The sequence below is a fragment of the Acinonyx jubatus genome, chromosome B3 (assembly GCF_027475565.1).
Source record: "Acinonyx jubatus isolate Ajub_Pintada_27869175 chromosome B3, VMU_Ajub_asm_v1.0, whole genome shotgun sequence".
Classification (NCBI taxonomy): Eukaryota; Metazoa; Chordata; class Mammalia; order Carnivora; family Felidae; genus Acinonyx; species Acinonyx jubatus.
The window spans coordinates 55,186,388-55,203,407 of record NC_069386.1 but is presented as its reverse complement, the minus strand read 5'-3'; the positions used below and the strand labels follow the sequence as shown (position 1 = coordinate 55,203,407).

The 17,020-nt window shown below is 39.0% G+C and overlaps 1 protein-coding gene across 1 annotated transcript in view; it reads left to right on the top strand.

The window, feature by feature from the left end:
• Positions 1 to 17,020, top strand: part of SEMA6D (semaphorin 6D) — a 556,581-nt gene that overhangs the window by 374,556 nt on the left and 165,005 nt on the right. The window contains exon 4 of the mRNA XM_027067177.2: positions 10,776 to 10,807. The gene's annotated coding sequence lies outside the window, so the exon portion shown is untranslated. The remainder of the gene's footprint in view (positions 1 to 10,775; positions 10,808 to 17,020) is intronic.

Below are 17,020 nucleotides of genomic sequence, written 5' to 3'. Positions count from 1 at the left end.
TAGTTAATACGTCAGACTTTCCAGAATCTAGAATAATCTATTCTGCCATTGTAAGCAGCCAAAGATGATGTGAGTGTGGCTGTGTTCCCATAAAATTTTATTTACAAAAATAGATGGTGGGCTTAGAGTTTGCTGACCACTCCTGTGAAGCAGTAACAGTTTTTTTTAAGAGGTACCACTTTGACATCTTGGTAAATTGTAAAATGCCTGGATCACTTTCCCCTTCTCCGTGTGCATGGCAGTGAGCTTGCTGTTGTAGTTAATGAGAGTTGAGCTGACAACATTGATTCACCTGGACAGATGTGTTCCTTCTGGAAAGAGCCACTGGAAGGTTACACGTGTGCATTGACTTTCATAGGAAAACACTAAAGAAAGATAACTGAATGCCTAACTAATGAGGAAATTCCCCCATTGCCTATGGAAACACCGAGTTTAAGGGGCCTCTTCTCCTTACACCTGTCCCTCCCCCAACACACACTTCCAATCCCGCTAGTGGGAGTTGGCCTGCCAGAAGGATCCCCCTACAGACTCTGGCCATGACCCCAATGAAGTTTCTCTTCTCACTCTCCAGGAGTTCCTTCCACCTTACCCTTCATCTCCAGGACTGTGGGTGAGGCTCATCTTTCCTGGCATTTAGCTCAAATGAAATTTCAGCAAGGCCTACTGTCTAGGGGCAGAATTTTAGCCCTTTTTCTTCTCTACCCCAACCCTTCAGAGAATAGTTTACGCCCCCTACTGACTTCACTTCTCAGGAGTCAAATCTCTGGTACGAGCCTTTCAACCTCCCACTCCTACCTTTCCTCTTTTGTAAGCCATGCTCCCCAGGCTCCATCAGGTCTTTACTCAGGGAGAAGTTCTGAGCTAGCACAAGAACTGCACGTATTTGAAACCACAAATCACGTGTTTAAGAGTGCCGAGAGCTTCCCTCGCAGGCATTTGCAAGTGCTGTGTGAAGACCAACATCTGGATGTTGTCTGCAAGTCTATGCCTCTATCGTGGCTCTGTCTGTGAAGGAAAGTCAAGTCCCTGGAAGAATTTAGAGGGTGGGATCAGGAGCTGAGAAGGCAGTTACAATTCGACCTGACCAGTATTTCCTAAAGGATGGACTTTTATGGTGTCCTAGGAATAAGCAGAGAGCCAGAGAGGGGGTTTGTCAGTCGTGAACTGATTCTCAAAGGAGGCGATTTGACAATGTCTACAGACATTTTTGGTTGTCACAACCCAGGGAGGGGGTGGTGGAGGCATACTTAATGGCATCTTGTGGGTAGAAGATAAGAATGTTCCTTGCCCTACATCCTACAATGCACAAGACAGATCCCACAACAAAGAATTGTCTGGACCCAAATATCAATAGTGCCCAAGTTGGGAAACACAGAATTAAAAGTGTCTCTCATTCTGAAACAGTTCTGCACTATCAGGAGTGAAATGATATCATGAGTGAATAGGCTGACTTAATCACATGAGGATCCCCTCAGGGCAGTTTCCTTCAGGGTGTGAGGGTGGCTGGACAGCAGAGGGCACCACACCTGCCTGGATTGTGGCTGCAGGAAAGGGTAAGTGGATGAGAGGAAGCACTTTATTGGCTCCTGCCCCTGTGTTAAGCTGTTGGCCCCCTCTCGAATTTGTTTTCTCCCTGTCTGTGGAGTTCTGCCCTTATTGCGGACACTGCCTCTTGCCCCTCTGATTCCAACCCCCAAGGTAGGAGACCCCCAAGGAAAGCTCCCACTTTATTTTTGTAACTACTGTACATGAAGGAGGAGCATGTCTGTTCTGCATGGGGGGGAGTGACAAAGAGGAGAGGCTTCTGATCCTGCCTCCTGGCAAAGCCTTGTGATCTTGCCGACTCAGAGCCTGGTTTCTTCCCTGGGCTCTGAGGAGGCTGCAAGTGTCACCATTTCAGTGGCCTTCTGCTTGGCCTATTGAGCTATGGGTTCCCTGGCTGTGTTTTTGCATCTTCTTTCCAATTCTGTCTGCTTTCAGTCTAGGAAATACTTCAAATTTCTGCCTGCTGATGTCACCTTTCTTTGTTTTTCAGGGATTTGATGAATTTATTCTTATATCCCAATTGCTTTGGTCATTTTGATGGACTACAGGGAGGAAGGGAAGTAGATGTATAGCCCACATCATCCTTCTGAAATGGTACCTCTGTCCCTTGAGTTAAAACCAAGGAGGTCACTGTGACCTTGTCAGTAGAATGTGTTGGCAGAAGCCAGATTGCAGTAAGTTGAAATGATTTCTGTAAAGAAAGGCATTTTGGTTATCCATTGCTATGGGACACACCACCCTAAAACTTAATGGTTTAAACCACAATTTATTGTTATCTCTCATGGTTTTGTGGGTTGGCTGGGTTCAGCTGGAGGGATCTAGATTGAAGTCTGTTATGAGCTGAATTGTGTCCCTCAAAAACATACGTTGAAGTCCTAATCCTAAGTACCTCAAAATGTGACCTTACTTAGAAATAAGGTCTTTATAGATATAGTTAAGATGAGGTCATCCTGGAGTAGAGTGGGCTTTTAATTCAATATGATTGACATTCTTATAAGAGGAAAGAAACACACAGGGGCAATGCCGTGTGATGACAGAGGCAGAGAATGAATCGATGCAGCTGTAATCCAAGGAATGCCAAAGATTGATGGCCACCATCAGAAGCTAGGAAAAGGCAAGGAAGGATTCTTTGCAGAGTCTCAGACGGAGTATGGCCCTGCTGACACTTAATTTCAGACTTCTAGCCTTCAGAACTGTGAGAGAATAAATTTCTGCTATTCTAAGTTATGCAATCTGTGGTACTTTGTTACAGTATTCCTAGGAAACTAATACAAACTAATACAGGACCTCTCTCCTACAATTGCAGACAGATCTTGACTGGAACTGCAGTCATCTGAAGGTTCTATTGGGCTAAATGTCTAAGAGGACTTCCTTCACTCACAGGGGATGCCTCACCTGGGATGATAGGAACTGCTGGGGGCTGGATGGACATCGTTCTCTTTCTCCACTCCACCTCTCCACATAGCCAGTTTGGGTTTTGAAATAGTACAGTAATCTCGTGTTGATTAGACTCTTTATATGGCATCTAGCTTCCCTAAGAGCAAGTGTTACAGGAGATCCAGGTGGGAAGTGCAAAACTTCTTTTGACCTACCCTCAGAAGTCACATGATGTAACTTTTTTGCGTTCTTCTAGCCAAAAAGTAAGTTCTAAGTCCTTCTCAGCTTCACAGAGAGGAAACTACACAGGGACATGAATGCCAGGAGAAATGGTTTGTTGTAGGGTCCTTTTTATGGACTGGCTAACACAGAATGAGGATTGGAGGCAATTCTTTAAAGAAGTGTGAGTTACAAGGACTAAAAAGGTTGATAGAAAGTTTTCATTTGTTTTTTGATTGGAGATATTGACGGGAAAGATGTACTAAAAGTTGAAAGCTTTAGATGATAGGAGAAATACCTTTTTCATTGTATCAGGAGAGAAGCAGGGGAGGATGGGTAGAGACACATAAATGTGTGGATAAAGACTGCGATGTGGATGTATGGAAGTTTCAGGATGTTGAGAGCTCCCATGTATTGACTTCTACTGTCTCTGGGTTTGAAGAAGCAAGATTATCTACTGACACTGATAAGAAATGTAGAAGAGAGAGAACCTGGGGACAGTGACTTTTTGAGAGAGCCACAGTAGAAAACAGAACAGGAAAGAGACTTAACTGTAGTAAAAATAGGACAAAAGACCCCAACACTAGTCAGTATAAAATAATAAACTGTGCAGGGGTAGGAGTGAAATCCATGGGGGAGCAATTATTGCCCACTGTCTGGCACTCTTGCTGATATTTTCTGAGTCGTCTAGCTATAATGTGAATCCCAAATGTGAACTAGATGTTATTTCTGAAATCAAGGTAATGGGAGCTGGGAAAATATGATCATTGTTTCATAAGTACATTTCATTAAAAATCAATACCTTTATATTTGGTAGGCCATAAGAGAAGGGTTAGTGGGTAAGAAAAATGTGAAAAAGAGTTTGCACATCTTATCTAAACACATTTAGAGAATGTCCTGCCCTGTTGTTGTGGACCAATACCCCTTCATTGCATTCAACTGTACTTGGAGTGGGAAAACAGGACCGAAATATGCATTTTTTTTTTCTGACTCAGCACAGATTAATTGTATCTCATACAAACTTGGAAGTCATGGTTGAGCCATTTTGCTGTGAATGACTTCCTGGGTGTGGGTGAAAGGCAGATCTATTTTACTCAGTGTTAATTTCAGCTGTAAGTGTGACCATTTTTGTCAATGATCATGGACTGAGTTTCTGTGATTAGTCATTTAACTGAATGGTACTTGCAAGCTAAATAGAGTGTTTACAACAAACCCCTTACTTAGGAGATGGAGACTACGTCAAATTGCATCCTATGAAAATTACATAAATAAAAATTTGCATCTAGAAGGGCCCTTCATGAAAATTATGAAAAGATTGTAGCATTTTTTATGTGCATTGTATAGTGGCTTTGTAATTGACAAATTGTAAATATAGTCCATAATACTTTACATCCCACAATTATGCATCAAAACTGCATATACACACACACACACACACACACACACACACATATATATATATATATATATATATATATATATATATATATTGCTTGGTTCATTAAGAAAAGTGACAATGTTGGCAATCACATTAATTGTTTTTCTTATCAGATTAGTGACAAAGTACCATAATGAACATAACCTTCCAGAAAGCATTCAGTGATGGAATAAACAAGAAGCTAGGTCTTGGCACAGGACAGATCATGAAAAGATTGACTTGCCTATATGCCTCTTCCTGAGACCCACAGGAGTACTTCTCATCTCTGATAAGTGTCCTTGATTCTAACTCAGTCTGGAATTTCAGAAGTATTCACTCCTCTTTGTCCCATGGTTATTCAAGAGAAGATCTATATTCTCAATCCAAATAGAAGTTATATGAGAAATTTGGAAAATGAGCATTTTAATTTAAGCTCTTGGATTTGGACAATTGCCTGAAAAGACTTTCATTTTTTAAATAATCGGAAGAAAAGCTTCAAATGTTAGGACATTCTCCTTTCTTTCAAAAAATTGAAAGAAATGATTTCAAGGTGAAGTGACATCACAGTCAATTATGCCTGAGGAAATTTAAATTCATCCGTGCATAGACAACATAACTCACCATCTCCTGCTCAGCAAGAGGGACAGGTGCTGTTAAGTTGTACAAACTTGGAAGGATAATATTTGTTTCTCTGTAAAGCTGAGATCGTTATAGGACTCATTTTGCCCAATTTTCCCAGGTACAAACACATTCCTTGCCTTGAGTGTAGAAATTTCACTTCTTTTGCCCTGATCCCAGGGGGGATTCTCATTCCCCTCCTTCTCCATCTTTTGCTTTTTAAAGGCCAGTACTTTGAAAATACTTCCCCATTTCTGAAGTTACCAAACCCAATGTGTTACTAACAACTGAGATACTTACATGTTTCTCAGGGACATCCACAGGTATATTGTAAATAGGTGTTAATTACAATCATTACATCAGTGAGAGAATTTACAGAAAACATTCATTCATTTGTGCTTTGAATCTGCCGTTATGTGGAACCCATTGGACCCTGACACTGTCCTAAGCTCTACACTTTAGGATATGAACTTCCCAACACAAAGTGGACATTTAATGTTTATTGAATAGGTAACAGTGCCTGCTTCCAAGAAGCTTCCCATCTAATGTGGGAGGCAGATGTGTACACAGAAAATTACAATACAATTTGATGAGTATTCTAGAATAGGAGTACCTACAATGAGAGCACAGGGAAGCAAGGAGCCAAGCTTGGGGAAGTTGCAAGAGACCCAACAAAAGTGGTGTGTAGGTTAGATTTTGAGGAATGCCTGGGTGTTTTTCAAATGAAAAATAAGGTTGGAAAAAGTGTGTCTGAGGGTGTGTGTGTGTGTGTGTGTGTGTGTGTATGTAGGAGTTCTAACACAGGCATTCTAAGCAAGGGGAATAGTGTGCACAAAGGTGTGGAGGACAAAACAATGTGGTCTGTTCTGGAAATGGTGTTTACCGTAACTGAAATCCAGAAAGTGTCCGGATGAGAGATTGCAGAGTTTAAGAGCTTAAGCTTTGCCACTAGGGAATCAGATGATGGTCTAGTGAGAGACAAAGGTCACATAAAAAAAATTAGTAATTCTTCTAGTTAGGTGGGGGTAGACTAGGTTGAAGAGAATCAGTAGGCGAGACAGAGATAATTAGGAGGCTACTGCAACAGTCCGGGTACAGCTGATGGGGTCTGAAACAGACCCATGACTGGAGAACTCAGAGAAGGAGCCTGCTTTGGAAAAATGCTTCCTGAGGAAGAAAGCACAGGCATCATGGTACCAAGTCATTTGGGTTAATGTGTACAATGGAATCATCTTAGGGTACAGTGAATGAAGCATTGAGAGAGAAGGAGCCTGGGTTCCTGGAAGACCCCCTTGGTACAGAGTCCTCATTCTACCAGGCCTATTTCTGAACCAGTGGTTCTAGAAGTTTTGTATCAGAATCACCCAGAGGGCTTGACAAGCCTCTAAGTAGTTAAGGCAAGCATCTCAAAAATTTGCATTTCAGGGCGCCTGGGTGGCTCAGTCGGTTGAGCGTCCAACTTCTGATTTTGGCTGTGGTCATGATCTCACAGTTCATGAGTTTGAGCCCCATGTTGGGTTCTGCACTGACAGCACAGAGCCTGCTTAGGATTCTCTCTCCTTCCCTCTCTGCCCCTCCCCCTGCTCTCAAAATAAATACATAAACTTTTTTTATAAAGGAAAAAAAATGGCATTTCTAACAAGTTCCCAGGTGATGCTGGTGTCCTTCCCTGGGGCCGCATTTTGAGAACCACTGCACAGAACAATGTAATTGTATATACCAGAGAAAAATAGAAGTTATGTTGTTTAAGCCAATGTTATTTTGGTCTCCTTACACACAGCTGAACTTCGCAAAATTATCGGGAAGAAAGAAGACCTGGAAGACATGGCTTGCCCTGATAGGGGTGGGAGAGCACCATCCCACTTATGAAGACCTACCTTCCTCCAGGACTTGATTCTGGACTGGCCTTGTGGTGCCACCTGCAGTGTTGGCTCACCCCCAGTTCACTTCACCAGTATTTCTTGAGTGTAGGTCAGAGATTCCTCCGACGTTACCATTAGGGAATGGCAGAATGGTGGGCCTGTTAGCTATAAGTGGCATGTCAGGATGTGGAGCTGATTGAGGGAAAATCATAGAATGCTTGTCTGCAGAACACTAGTTTTGCAGAATGAAACACAGGTACTGTGTTTCCTGGGGTAAATAATTTTTTAAATGATAGATGAAATTAAGTTATTTTGCCTTATTTCAAGAGAACTCTAAATCTGTAATATTTTTCACTAAGAATTTATGAAAGGGGGTTATACTGTGAGGCACCCATAACCACCACCACACCCTTTTGTTCTAAAACCAGGAAATCCTTTATTTAGAAGCATCTCAGGGGATGAGCATTGTATCAAATAAACCCAGGGAAATGCTGTCCTTAAGTTCTTTGTAGAAGAATTTCAGAGCAGTGGCTCCCAAAAGGTAGTTCATAGACCACCACTGGTTTGTGACCAAGTTATTATGAATCTATAGCACTATGGGAAACTTAAGGATAATACAGTATTTTACTAAGTTTTTCTTTCAAGTTAAAAGTGGTCTTTATTTTGAAATTAGGTGCTTCCTATGCTTTTAGTGTTAAAGTTTTCCTTTCCAGTGAAATGATGGCCGTAGGAGAGATAATCAGTTTTCAACATTTTTATATATGTTTTAAATTTAAAGTTGGCATCTTTATACTAGTCCTTTTGTTTTAGCTTAATTATATCATTCTGTTAGATTCCTATATATTATCTAGTCTGAATCTAACATTTATTGATAAAGGAAGTAACGTCCTGAGGCTGATAGAAAGTGTTAATAATACGTTTATTATCATTTATGTAAACTATGTGTATCAGGAACTTCATGGCACATCTATGGGCACATGAGTGCCTTTCATAACATTAGTTATGCTAGGAAGCTGAAGGGTTTGTGCTGTCACAAGGAAAGCATGAAGTGTTTCATGAATTGATGGAAAATTAGAACCAGCAGGATGCCATGTGTCCATTTCACTATTTTGGTTCGAAGCAAATGCAAGACAGTACATGATTGATTATGATTAATTGTATTTACTTACATAGGTCTTTTTGTGGATATTTCTATCTGAACTGAGAAGGGGTAAAAATTAAGCAGACACCTGGGAATTATTTAAGATCACAGTTAAAATTTTCCATTAATCTTTCACATCACCCCTTTTGTAAAATAATCCTGAAGTTAGTTAATCTTCCTGCATAAAAGCTGCTTCACCTGAAAAAATGAAATGATTGGGCTAATTTTTTTTCTGAAGTCCTTCCAACTGTAAACTTCAAGGACTCAATGACTTTACCTGGAGTTAAACAATGAATAAGGACCACATTAATTAGTGTCTATATTCCATAAACTTTCTCCTTTTTCAGCGATTTATAGATTACCAAAGCATAATAATGTTTAGGGCAGGTCAGATATCTGGAAATCATAAAGGAGAAGGAAAAACATCTGCAGATAATGTACAAGTTGTACTTATATATTAAATACTATTTTTTTCAAACTTAAAACTCACTGCATGTGTATTTTAAGATGGAATATCATTTTTTTCACATTAGAGAATTGTTTTACTCAAATATAATATTCACACATAAAACCATATTATAAATATTCAGCTTAATGAATTTTCTCAAACTGAAGACACTCCTATAGCCAACAACTTAGAAATTCCCACACCTGTGCTACCTTCTAGCCATCCCCTCCCATCACCCAAGTAACCACTATTTTGACCCTAACACCATATATCACTTTTTGTTTATGTACTTTAAATAAATGTTTCAGATATTATATCTTAATGTCAGTCATTTTTTATTAAAGCATAATTGACATACAATGTTATGTTACTTTCAGGTATATAACATTGATTCAGTAATTCTATACATTACTCAGTGTTCACCGTAATAAATGTAGTCACTATTACCATACAATGTTATTACAATATTATTGGCTATATTCCCTATGCTCTACTTTTCAACTCTATAACTTATTTAGTTTATAGCTAGAAGTCTGTACCTTTTAATCCCCCTTATCTATTTCATCTGTCCCCCACCCCCTTCTCCTCTGTCAACCACCAATTTGTTCTCTGTATTTAAGTCTGTTTGCTTTTTGTGTGTGTTTGTTTGTTTTATATTTTATATTCCACATGTAAGTGAAATCATTTGATATTTCTACATCTGAATTATTTCACTTAGTGTAATATCCTCTAGGTCCATCCATGTTGTCACAAATAGCAAGATCTGATGGGCATTGAGGAGGGCACCTGTTGGGATGAGCACTGGGTGTTGCATGGAAACCAATTTGACAATAAATTTAATATTAATAAAAAACCAAAACAAATAGCAAGATCTCATTTCTTTTTATGGTTAATATTCTGTCGTCTATGTGTGTGTGTATGTATATACACATACATGCCATATATATATGAGAATATATATATATTTATATAAGAATTTTAATACACTTTCAGAACTTTCTTTTTCTATTTCCTTCCCTTTTTGAACTTTCCTGTATTCCTGAATGTTGATTTTCTTTTTCTCTTTAAAATCCAGTCCACTGTTGTGTACAAAGCACTCTTTCTGCCCTAAGGCTAAGAATGTTCTAGGTGAGCTAATCAATCAATTTTTGCCCATTAAGAAGGAGCACTGAAATAAAAAGAATGCTAACCTTTAGATTGATTTGGTAGTGGTTTGTTAAATAGTTTTCTTTTTCTTTGTCTTTTTCTTTTTTTAATGGCAAAACATCAAGAGGAAAAAGAGTCATACCTTAAAGGAAGGAAAAGCTCCTGGTCCCGGGGAATTGTGTGACATTTAGGGAAATTTTTTCAAATCTTCAAGTATTGATCAACCCTATACTGCATCACCTGGTGGTGGTAGTGTTATTTTAAATTAAGTGTTTCTAGTCCAAGTTAGAAGGTATGCATATTTAAAGTGTAAAATAAATGCTTTCGGCCCAGGAAACTAGGAACATGACATGATGTTCAGCTTAACTGAACACCTAACTCAGCAACAGCTTTTGCACGATGCTGTTCAAAATACCTTCCTTCAATTTTCAGACACTTAGGCTTATAGAATTGATAGAGTAACTGATTTATTTTGTAGGATGTGAAGCTTCCAACTTGTTATTTCCAAGTGCAGGGTGTTATATGACTGATCCTAATGTGTGCTCTTCCAGCCCAACTGTTAAATTAGAGCAGTTCGTGAAGAAAAATGAGATACGATGTTGCATTTCATGACACAGGGTGTTTCAGCATGAAGAAAAAATTTTCTCATCTGTGTAGGGAGATAAAATAAGACAGAGTGGACCAGAGATCTTCAAGTTGTTGAAAGTTAAAGAAAATAATAATGTTTGACAGCTACAGTGTCTACTCTGCCACAGTTTTTTATTCAAGAGGATGCTTTTCCTTGGCCGAACATATTCCTAACTTAATAGAGGAACTAAATACAGCAATTGGATTCAGGTCAGAATCCAGCTTGCCTTACACCATTCTATTACTTCAGGCAAGAGAAAATGGCACGTGGATTTACTAAATTAATAGACGTACCACAGCCGTATTTAATACAGTATCATGGTGGCAAAAGTCAGAATAATAGAAAATTAATCCATCTTTCTTTTCTTTTTTCAGACTTTTGACCACACAAGCCAACCTTCTCCAAGGTAAGCAACATTATACTCTTCTCTAATTGTTGGAAGAATCCAACTTCATTTCATTGGCTTGGATACATTTTTACTGGTGTTTCAAAATCATGAGTGTCACATACAAATGTGCCTAAAATTAGGTTTTTATTGGTGGCGTTAGTGATGGGAGCATCCTAGCACCTCGATGGCTAGACTACGCAGTGGACCGGAGGGCGGGAGGCAGACAGAGAGGAGAGAGAAAGGGAGAGGGAGAGGAGAGAGAGAGAGGGAGAGAGACTGTCTTTTTCTTGCTTGATTAGCCCTTTTATGAGACAGCAGACTCTTTGTCTCTGATGTTCAGAGACAGAAGGTTTCTTTGTGAGCAGCCGCTGTGGCAAGGCTTCCACTTCTACTAGAGCCTCCTTTGGAAGGATTAAAAGCAGGGTGCCCCTCAGCATGGCCCAAAGCTCCTCAGCTCAGCTGAGGCCTTCCTGTCCAGGGCCAGCAGGACAGCGTTTGGCAAGTTGTTTAACTTTCCAGGAGTATCTGTCAAAAGTTGCAATTGAGGATGCGTTAATCTTATTAAAGAACACAATAGGAATCCTTTTTTTTTTTTTTTTTTATTTCATTAGGAAGTCAGGATGCATTTGATGTGCACCATCTGGTTTGTGAATACAGGAATAAGTTTTTCAAAAGGGCACATTTCCAAGTTCTATGTTTCATATGCTTCAGAAGGAAGAACCCGTAAGCAGCTCTATTTTTAATGAGAGCAATGCAAAAGTTAATAAGATTGGGGTGGATTTCCAGTATGTGCCATTTCTCCTAAACTACATGTGTTTGCAGTACGTTTGGCAGACTTGTCCTGTTTAGAGGCTGGGCTTCCAATTGAAAATTTTTAAAGTTCTCCATGTGTTAATTGGAAAATAGAGAGAGGCATTATTGGAGTAAGGCAGCTGACTCCTTAGGTATTAATTATAGCTCCATCTATCATAAAGACTAGGATTTTAAAATTACCTCCTGTTATTTATTGTGTTACTTTTAGAAACTGTAAATTTTCCAATCATAAAAAAATAAAGTTAAACTTTACTGTGTATTGTATTTTTTTTACAAAAATCTCTTTTAAGATGCCATCACTATTTATAAACAGTAAGTAGTAACAAAACAGTGCGAAAATACAGTTTACTATTGGCTCTCTCTGTCAAGTCCTTAAAAATAGTTTTTTTATTCAAATAAAAAAAAACAGCTCTGGAATGTAGCCATCTCACTCTATACTTTATAGCAGACACAGGAACATCTTTGGATCAGAAAAGCTGCTTTACAGGACAATTCCTTCAGCTCCCTACATAATTTTTAAAATCCTATACAGTAACAAACATGATTTGTGGGGCAATATGACGCTCTGCTTAACCTCTCAGTAATTGGAGGCATCTTCTGTTGTGTTCCACAAGTCCAGCGCAGGCTGATGAAGGAAGCATAATTACATTACAGGCAATCTCATCTAAGGTAATTACAATTGTCGCCATCAATCCAATTAAAGAGGATAACCAGCTCTACTGAGTCAGAGCCATAAAGCTTTCCAACTAAGTCTAGGCTCTGGGATAAGGGTGTGATTGAGGATTCTGAGAATTTTCATTTGCCAGAATACTGTTGCTTATTAAAATAGATAACAATGTTGAGAGCGAGGGGTATGGAAAGAGATTTCATGTTGGTAGAGGTGTTTTGGTTTTTTTTTTTCATTTGCTAATAACTCTCTTATTTGTAACTACAGAAATCACTGTAGATTCTCAACACCAAAGCTTCAGGCCACACACAATATTTATGAAAAGATTAACAGAGCATCACAACACCATAACAGTCCACCATACCCATCTGGCATCTTATCCTCAATTGGCTCTCCATCCCATTGAGCCCTTCTGTCTTGTCCCACTAAGAGATACATTACACCATCTCCTGAGCTCCGTCCCTGTCTTTGTGCTCTATGGAGGAAGCTGGCTCGAGTAGCACCTCCCTGGAAGCTCTTGCACTGGTTTAGATGGGGTCCTTGTGGGTGGCAATATGGAATATCGCTAAGAATTATAGAGGTGTAGCGGCGAGTAGATATGATGTCCTTCTTAACGACTTCATTCTCCTCTGTCTGTGTGGTCCAGACCAAATATAAGCTTTAGATATAGGACCCAGAAAACAAGAAATGAGAATGATGTCACTCACTGTGACTAAGATTTAGAAAGGGTCCAAGAGGGATTGTATATGCCTGCATTGGATGATGGACCACATGAAGACGCTGTTGTTTTCTTTATGTTTGTTCATGTTTGAAGAGATGTAAGAGGTAAACTTCTTAGTCAAGGGGGCAGGAGGGGGGAGTTTGCTGTCTAATATCAATGGTTCCCTTAGTCACCACTTGGCATTCTTTCAGTGTTTCGTACCTTGTCTTTTCTATTTTATATCCAGAACCTTCCACCTACTTGATCATTTCCTTCTCATATATTTTCATGCTCTCCCATGGGCATTGGGACTCCTTGCCACTGTTGGATGTACCTTTTCTTTTCCACATAGAGATTTCCAACCTGCTTTAGAACTTAACTCGAGGGAACCAATTCACCATGGTGAATGGTGGAGGAAGGACCAAAGAAAGGACTAGGTAGAAAGACATCTGGGCTCAATTTTCTATTCCTCTCCTAACCAGCTCTGTGACACTGAACAAGCCACTAAAGCCAGCTGAGTCACAGTTTCCTTATCCATAAAATGAAGCTGCTAATATCTAACCTGCCAACCTCATTTTAAAGAATATCTCAAATGAAATTATAAATGTGGGGAAAATCCTTCATAACATATAAAATTCCATACAAATGTGAGGGATTATATATACATGTGTTTATTATTATTAAGCCCACTCTACAGTGGTCATTTCCTCCTGTGGATTCCTTCAGCCCTTGCAGTTTAAATGGTACGTCTTAAAATGCTCCATTTGTGTTTCTTGGTTTATTGTTTTTGCACTTCCTGTTTGCCATTGAGTGTTTAAGAAACCTGAAGGCTGGCACCATGTTGCTTACTTCTTTTCTGTTTTTCCCATCATTTAACTTGCTCTGTAACGGCCTGCCATAGGATGATTTGTTGAGGCATTGTACAGTGTTTGTTCTCTCTGTGGTTTTCCTCCCACCACTGCAAGCACATGGCCCAGCTTGGGCCTGAAGAAAATGTGCTGCACTATCAGACAATAAGCACATAAAGGGCCAGGGTAGGAACAGAAGGCCAGAGGCCCTCTTCGTTGCTTTGGCAATGACTAAGACCATGGCCAGATGCTGAAAGATGGAGAGGAAGAGGCTTCAATAATAACTGAGCTTAGATTTCTCATCTGTCTAATAACATAGAAATCAGGGACCAAATTAACTTGATTTATTTAAATGAAGAAATGAGACATTTTGTGCACATCTAACTGTTTGGATTAAATAAAGCTTTACATAAAGAAATGATCAACATGTAACTGTTATTACAGAATGTAACTCCTAAAATGATTCTAGAACCCATCTGATCAGATGAAAATAAAGCCTCAAGAGAAAAATAGAGCCTAAAATTCTTGAAGCTACTTAATTTCTTAGGAGTAGAAGGGATGATATATCATCACTTCTGCTATATTCTGTTGGTCACATGGACCAACTGTAATACAGTGTGGCAGGGAATCACACAAGGGCATGAATCCCAAGAAGCAGGGATCACTGTGGGCTATACTGGAGGCTGAGTTCATATCTACTGTGATTTTGCTTTCTTTATCTACAGATATTTTAAGGAAATCTGGTGTCCCCATGACTGCGGTTTCAATATTATCAAGAGTGTGATTTTTTGGTAGGTGATGATCTGACATCCATTTATTTTACTAACCTCTTACTGGCATTTGAACATGTGAGCTACTGAAACAAAAGCCTGCTGGTGAACCTCACTGGAATTCTCAAAGCCTAACAATGAGCCATGTGTCCAAATCAGACTTCTAAAGGTAGATTCTGGCAATGGAAAGATCACTAGGCACAAACTGTGGGACCTGGGCTCTGGTACTATTCTTGCTACTGAGTGGTACTATGACCTCAGTTATCCCATCTCTAAAATCTGAGAGTCAAAGGAAATGATCTATGTTGTGCCAGCTGGTACTAAAATGTGTACAATTCTAAGTCTCAAAAGTGTTTAAATCAAGTGATAAGGATCACATCAGATGTTTTTGGTCAATATGAGATCAAGGGCCTTGGAATGTGGTTAGTTGACTCGGGGAGAGTAAGACCTTATATTTCTTTTTTAAAAGTGTATGAAAAACATATATGCCTCCTTCCGTCTGTACCAAATCCTCTAAGTGACTCTCAAAATGGTATTTCCAGCATGCCGTTTGGAATTGACTGGTGTGGATAGATCACAGATCATCAAACTAACAAACAACCTTATAAATTTCCTGCTCAATCAATTCATAGTTCTAGAAACCGAGGCCCAGGAAGTTTAAGATACTGTCCTAAGGTGACAAAGTATGTTAGTGGCAGCAGCAGATTGCAATAGGAAATGCCTTGAATCCTTGTCCCTTTCTACACATACCAAGCAGTTGGTGTATTTTTCCTCCATTTATCATAAGGAAATATATGCTTATCTTTTATTTAAACAAACACACATGTCAAGAAGTAGAGAATTATAGGGGGCCTAGGTGGCTCAGTTGGTTGAGTGTCCAACTTCAGTTTCAAGTCATGATCTCGCAGCTTGTGAGTTCAAGCCCCGTGTCAGGCTCTGTGCTGACAGCTCAGAGCCTGGAGCCTGCTTTGGATTCTGTGTCTCCCTCTCTCTCGGCCCCTCCCCTGCTCACGATCTGTGTGTGTGTGTGTGTGTGTGTGTGTGTGTGTGTGTGTGTGTGTGTCTGTGTCTCAGAAATAAACATTAAAATTCTTTTTAAATGTTTATAGGTTTTAATGTGTTTAAGAAGATATTTTCATTAAAAAAAAAAAGAAAATGTTTTCATTGAGTAGTACAGGCTTCATTACAATATAGTTCCCTGTTTTGTGAATCTTGTAAATGAGAAATTTTGTTCTTATGAGAAGAAACTTCTTTGGAGAACCATGCAATATGGGCTTGTTTGGGCCTATTTATTTTGATACGTTTGGTAGTGATGAGGCATTGGAAGGGGGTCACTGGCATTTTTTTCAGGCAAGGGAAGCTGGTGGTGGATGAGGGCTGCAGACAAGCAGAAGGCCTCGGGGGAACATGTCAGGCTTACGCTGGGCTTCTGCCAAACATTTTTCTGGCGACTTTGTTTTCCTGTCTCTTCTCTTTGTCCCTTTCTTATCTCTTTTTTGGAGCTCTTTGTACTGTCTTTGATTATAACTGAGGTCATAATTTGGCCTCAGAGAGTGTACTATATTCTCAATTCTCAGGATTTTTATTTAAAAGTTTTCCAGCTTACATGTAAACAAAGATTCTGTTCTTTTCACAGTCAAGATAATATTATTATGGAATGGCTCATTTGTGTGCCAAATGGGAGTAGACTTGGATTCTCTTCCATTTCCTTAAAGGGGCATCAATGTAATTTACTTACTTCAATGATTTAAAATATGTAGAAGTCTTTCATCCATAGATTATTGATTCATCAACTTATCTTCCTTATCACTAGCAATTATCTTTCCTAGACTGACCTAAATGACCTGGTAATGACCAAGGACTAGACTAATTATATATACTAGGATTAGTTTTACTTGTAGAGGAATTTTCACCTGTAGATTTCAACAATAAACTCTGAACTCCCTCCCTCCTTACTTCTACTGGAAAGAGACAACAGTTCTACAATACCTGATATTCTAGAAAAGTTACCAGCTAAATTTTGGGTTTTTTCTCCATTATTCTGGAAGGAAAGAGACTATATTTTTGTTTTTTCTCCATTATTCTCTTCATAATTACCATAATTCTCATTTTTTCATAAGTTAAGTAGTAGCATGTCAAAAACGTATAAGCATCAAACAACCCCCATATGTAAGTATGAATATATATACATATAATATTTAATTATTACCTATAAATATATATTATTTACAAAGCATAGGTGCATTTAACTCTTATATAAGATTTTCTCTGGGTCCAAATTCAACCAAACATCCCAATCTCCTCCCTCCCTCAAAAAAAGCAACATTTTACTTATCTGATATATATGTATTTTAACCATACTGTCAGCACTTTCTGTGTTTCAGGTACAACTACATGAACATATGTATGTTGAATCCTTTTCCTTTTGAGTTC